We start from the raw sequence: 6,352 nt of genomic DNA, 5'->3' as shown, positions 1-6,352 counted from the left end.
GGCTGCATATGCAATCAGGCAGTGATTTGTGTGAACAGGACTGGCACAGATAAGTTTCAATGTCACTTGCTTGTTCCTCTGGCTGCTTTTAGAGAGATTATCTAGAGATTTTCTCGGCAGAATTCTTAGCAAGTGCTCCCTTCCTCCCGTCTTTTACTTACGCTCAGATTTTCTTATTTCATTTTATCGGAGTCTGACATTTGGTCTCATAGCTTCTTTGGGATTCTCCAAACAGTTCTGATGCCAGAAGAGAAATACGTTTGCAGAATGAGAAGGTGAAGAGAGGTGAGGTGCAAAGGACCCTGGGTAAGATCACAGACACATTCACACATTGCAAACCCAGACCTTTAAAACAGGGGCGGGGAAGCCTTCTGAGCCCAAAGACTCAGCTATAACATTTTAAACATGTTGTAAAGTGCAATATACAAATGTGACACCAGATGGCAACAGTGAGCTATGCCAAATTCAATGTATTTTTCAAAACACGTTTTTAATAAAAAGCATTTTTCTATGTGTGAAGATTCCACCTATGTCTTGCTTTCCATGGTGGGGAACATTTTGAGAGATGTGGGTCAGTGACAGGAAGGGGCAGAGGAAAATGGGGGCAGAACAGTGTATGTGACTCTTACCTCAACACAATTCACTACTTTCCTTTCATGCAAAGGTCACCCAAACTCCTTGACAGGAGTGAGCCAGCAGTAAATCACACTGAGCAAGTTGAAGCTAATTCTTTATTAGCAAAAACAGGATCTGCAGAGGAGTGTCAGGCCTAATGAGCACAGCAACTCATCTCCGGCAGGTCTTGCCCCCATGAAGCCATGGCTGAGATTGAATGTCCCCACCTTCCCACAGCTGCCTCCTCTCCAGGGTTTTCCTCAAGCAACCTGAGACTGAGCTTGAGTGAAGCTAACTTCTCCTCCCTCTTCATGCCTCTCCTGATTCTGGGAGACCAGGAGGGAGGAGAGCTTGTCACCACAGGAGGGGGAAACACCTGTGACTCTCCACCAGCCTGACTCTTCTCTGCCTCTTGGCCTCCCTCCTCTCCTGCTTCAGCTTCTGCTCCTGATTCTGGACTGCTCTCTGCCACAGACTCCCCCTACCCACTTGTTGTTGTTTAGTCATTTAGTCGTGTCCGACTCTTCGTGACCCCATGGACCAGAGCACGCCAGGCACTCCTGTCTTCCACTGCCTCCCGCAGTTTGATCAAACTCATGCTGGTAGCTTCGAGAACACTGTCCAACCATCTCATCCTCTGTCATCTCCTTCTCCTTGTGCCCTCCATCTTTCTCTTCTCTTCTCATGAGGTGGCCAAAGTATTGGAGCCTCAGCTTCACAATCTGTCCTTCCAGTGAGCACTCAGGGCTGATTTCCTTCAGAATGGAGAGGTTTTATTTTCTTTTTTTTTTAAATAAATATTTATTAAGAATTTACAAAAGAAAAGATTCATCATTTCAACATGTATCGTTTCCATACATAAAGCTCATATAGAAAACACATACAACAGAAAAACAAAGATATATAGCAAAAAGAAATAGAAAAATAAAAAGAGGGAAAAAAACCACTTTCTTAAATTTATGAAGTTCCATGCCCCTCTGTCTTGACCTCCTCACATCCCCCTTTTTTGTGTTCCTCTTTATTCCAATCAAATTCAGCAAGTTCAAAACCTTATTTTAACCATAATTAATTTTATATTCTTCTAGTTATTATGTCCCAATTTTTCATTATTTTAATCCATACCTCATCTTATATACTATGACATAATAATGTTCTGTTCATAGCCCCCTATCCTTTTTAACATTCTTCTTTTCATTCACATTTAACCAAGTCACACAAACCCTGTTACCTTCACTTCCCACATCATATTAACACTCAACAATTTTACAATATTTTTGTAAATAGTCTTTAAACTTTTTCCAATCCTGTTCAATCAAGTCTTCTCCCTGATCACGGATTCTGCCAGTCATTTCAGCCATCTTCATGTAGTCGATCACTTGCATCTGCCATTCCTCCACGGTGGGTAGATCTTGTGTCTTCCAGTACTTGGCTGGAAGTATTCTTGCTGCTGTTGTTGCATACATAAAAAATGTTCTATCTTTCTTTGGCACCCATTGGCCAACTATGCCCAAAAGAAAGGCCTCTGGTTTCTTAGGAAAGGTAAATTTAAATACCTTCTTCAGTTCATTATATATCATTTCCCAGTAAGCCTTGACCCTTGGGCATGTCCACCAAAGGTGAAAGAATGTTCCCTCGGCTTCTTTACATTTCCAACACTTGTTGTCAGGCAGGTGATAAATTTTTGCAAGCTTAACTGGGGTCATGTACCACCTGTAAATCATTTTCATAATATTCTCCTTTAAGGCAATGCATGCCGTAAACTTCATGCCGGTGGTCCACAACTGCTCCCAGTCAGCAAACATAATGTTATGACCTATATCCTGCGCCCATTTAATCATTGCTGATTTAACCGTTTCATCCTGCGTATTCCATTTCAACAGCAAGTTATACATCTTTGACAAAATCTTAGTTTTTGGTTCTAACAGTTCTATTTCCAATTTTGATTTCTCCACCTGGAAGCCAATTTTTTTATCCAAATTGTAGGCCTCTCTTATTTGATAATAATGAAGCCAATCTCGCACTTTGTCTTTTAATTTCTCAAAACTCTGCAGTTTCAATCTGTCACCTTCTTGTTCCAAAATTTCCCAATATTTTGGCCATTTGGCCTCCATATTGAGCTTTTTCTGAGACTTAGCTTCCATAGGTGACAACCACCTTGGGGTTTTGCTTTCCAGCAGATCTTTATACCTTGTCCAGACATTAAACAGAGATTTCCTGACAATATGGTTTTTAAATGCCTTATGAGCTTTAACCTTGTCATACCACAGATATGCATGCCACCCAAAAACATTGTTGAAACCTTCTAAATCCAAAATGTCCGTGTTCTCAAGAAGCAGCCAGTCTTTTAACCAGCAGAATGCTGCTGATTCATAGTACAATTTAAGGTCTGGCAGGGCAAATCCACCTCTTTCTTTTACATCAGTTAAAATTTTAAACTTTATTCTGGGTTTCTTGCCCTGCCAGACAAATCTAGAAATATCTCTCTGCCACTTCTTGAAACAATCCATCTTGTCCAAAATTTGCAAAGATTGAAACAGAAATAACATTTTTGGCAAAACATTCATCTTTATAGCTGCTATTCGACCCAACAAGGAAAGCTTCAAGTTAGACCAAATTTCTAAGTCTTTTTTAACTTCTGACCAACATTTCTCATAATTATCTTTAAATAAGTTCAAATTTTTCGCAGTCATATTTATCCCTAGGTATTTCACTTTCTTAACCACAATTAAACCTATTTCATTCTGAAACCTGTCCTTTTCCATTGGAGTTAAATTCTTCTCTGGAGAGGTTTTATTTTCTTGCAGTCCATGGGACTCTCAAGAGTCTCCTCCAGCACCATAATTCAAAAGCATCAATTCTTCGGCAATCAGCCTTCTTGATGGTCCAGCTCTCACTTCCATACATCACTACTGGGAAAACCATAGCTTTAACTATATGGACCTTTGTTGGCAAGGTGATGTCTCTGCTTTTTTGCCTTTTTTGTCCCTGCCCACTAAGCTCTGTTTTCAGTTTATGACAACTCCTCCTCCTAGCCTTCTCCCTCTTCTCCCTTCGACCACTCATTGTGGCAGGACGGGGCCTGGCAACTCTTACAATCATCCCATCTTATGGTGTTTTCCCAGCGTGATGGATTGGGTGGGAGAGAGAAAGAAAGAGAACATGTATCCAATCAGCAAAAGGGTATGCAAGGTATTTGCATACAGCCTCGGTCCTGTATACCTGAAGGAGCATCTCCACTCCCATCGTTCAGCCCGGACACTGAGGTCCGGCGCCGAGGGCCTTCTGGCAGTTCCCTCATTGCGAGAAGTAAGGTTACAGGGAACCAGGCAGAGGGCCTTCTTGGTAGTGGCGCCTGCCCTGTGGAACGCCCTCCCAGCAGATGTCAAGGCAATAAACAACTATTTTACTTTTAAAAGACAACTGAAGGCAGCCCTCTTTAGGGAAGTTTTTAATGTCTGATGCTGTATTGTTTTTAATATTCAGTTGGAAGCCGCCCAGAGTGGCTGGGGAAACCCAGGCAGATGGGCGGGGTATAAATAATAAATTATTATATTATTATTATATTTGCCCCATTCCCTGGAGTTGATTGTTCAGTAATGTTCCTTCATGAAAATGGGAAGGAGAGATTAAAAGGGATTTCCCCTCGGTTCTTCTTGGACAAGTTATAAGCATCACTTCATAGATTTGACAGGAAGCTTAGGGCTTTGCAGGAAAGCAAGGAGGAAAGTCAGTCCTCCGACCTTTTACCCTCCCTCCCTGAGCATACACACAAACCCTGCCATATGAGGCAACTGCCTTACTCTGCCAATTGATAGGGCCGGCTTTGAGCAGCAGCAGCAGGCAAATACCTCCAGTTTCAAACCAAAGAGAACCAGTTCTTCCCTCACATTGGCATTGCATTACAAGACTTCATTTTTAAAAGGCCAACAGCAGGATCTTCTGCAAATGGGAAAGTGACGAAAACACACACGCAACTGCGGTTTATTGATGGGAGCCTGCCGGCAGATGATCTGCACAGGAAGTTATGGCAACTTGATTCTCCCCCGCCCACCCTTATTCTTTTTTACTGTTATTATTTTAGTGGCTAGAATCCCTCTTCCTTCTCTCTCTCTCTCCCTTTGGAGAGGAGACCTTGGAACTCATTTTGATATATATCACGAGCACTGCCAAAATGTGACAGCTACTCTATAGCATTTAAAAGCATTGCGCACCTGTCTCCAGGATAATGGCTCGCTGGAGATGTGCGGATGAAAATTGAATTTGTCTTCCAATATGTTTCTAGCCCAGATCAGATGTACCTCCTTTTCCAAACCTTGGCATGGGCTGGTTTACTGCCATAAATGGGAGCAGGAGGAAAGCATGGACACAAATGATGGGAAGGTCTTTCCAATGACCTTCAGGAAGGCTTTTGGAAATGCAAGCTAAGCATCAGAAGCAGTGCTGGATCAAGTGGGAGGGCAGAAGATGCTGTGGTCGCTTGCTCCCTCCTGATTTCAAACCACATGTGATTGGTTGGTGGGAGATGGGGCAGTTACAGCTCAGGGGGAAGAACGTAGCACCCAAAACAGGACATGCCAGGATGGTATCGGTAATTCCAGGATGTCCTGGTCAAATCGGGATGGTTGATGAGTATGGGAAAGTGCAAAGCTAGGCTAATAAGGGGTGTAACCTGGGGAGAGTTCCGGGGGGGCCAGGCAGAAAGACTTGGAGGGCCACATTCGCTCCCTAGGCCTGAGGTCACCGATCCTGGACTTACAAGGTTGTTGTAATAACTAAATCGTACACGTGACACATTTTGAACACTCAGAAAGTGCTCTACAAATAATAATAATAATAATAATAATAACAATAATAATAATGATGATGATGATGATGATGATGATGATGATTAATTTATACCCCGCCCATCTGGCTGGGTTTCCCCAGCCACTCTGGACGGCTTCCAACAGAATATTAAAATACAATAACCTATTAAACTTTAAAAGCTTCCCTAAACAAGGCTGCCTTCAGATGTCTTCTAAAAGTCTGGTAGTTGTTGCTCTCTTTGACATCTGGTGGGAGGGCGTTCCACAGGGCGGGTGCCATTACTGAGAAGGCCCTCTGCAAATGTTGTTTGTTTTATTTTCATGCCAGGGAAAGCTTCTCTGTGGCTGATGTTATAGGCAAAGAAGTAAGCCAAGCTAAAAAAAGAAAAAGTTTGCACATCCTATGGCAGAGTTGGGAAAACATTTGTGTGTGTGTGTGTGTGTGTGTGTGTGTGTGTGTGTGTGTATTCCCTTCCGTGCAACCTACTGAGGGTTACACGCCTGTGGTGGGTGGAGCCAGAGGTAAAAGTGGGTGGAGCAACCCATGCAAATTTTCCTTTTGTAGTTTCTGCGTTCCCTTGCCCTCCTTTCTGTATCCTCCTTCCAGCCTGCCAAGAGGTAGCATCCTAGTTGAAGGACATATTCCCACCTGGCAAAAACGGGGGGGGGCGCTAAGCAGGGCCAGTGAGGGATGTGGCTTGGGGAGGGTTATGAGGGCCACGTAGAGAGGCCTCAGGGGCCACTTTGCTCCCCAAGCCTGAAGCTCCCTCTAAAGTTCTGCTGTACACTTCCGCCTGGAAACATTTCAGCGTTTCCTTCCGATCCCTTCTTTCCCGCATTTTCAGTCTGTTTCGGCTCTCTTCATCCTTGCAGCTACTTGTGTCAGTGCTTGGGAGAGAAAAGGAAAGAAAAGCTGTCTGCTGAGCACAACC

This window comes from Podarcis raffonei, chromosome 1 (assembly GCF_027172205.1).
Source record: "Podarcis raffonei isolate rPodRaf1 chromosome 1, rPodRaf1.pri, whole genome shotgun sequence".
Taxonomy (NCBI): Eukaryota; Metazoa; Chordata; class Lepidosauria; order Squamata; family Lacertidae; genus Podarcis; species Podarcis raffonei.
Note: the sequence above shows the minus strand (reverse complement) of the source record.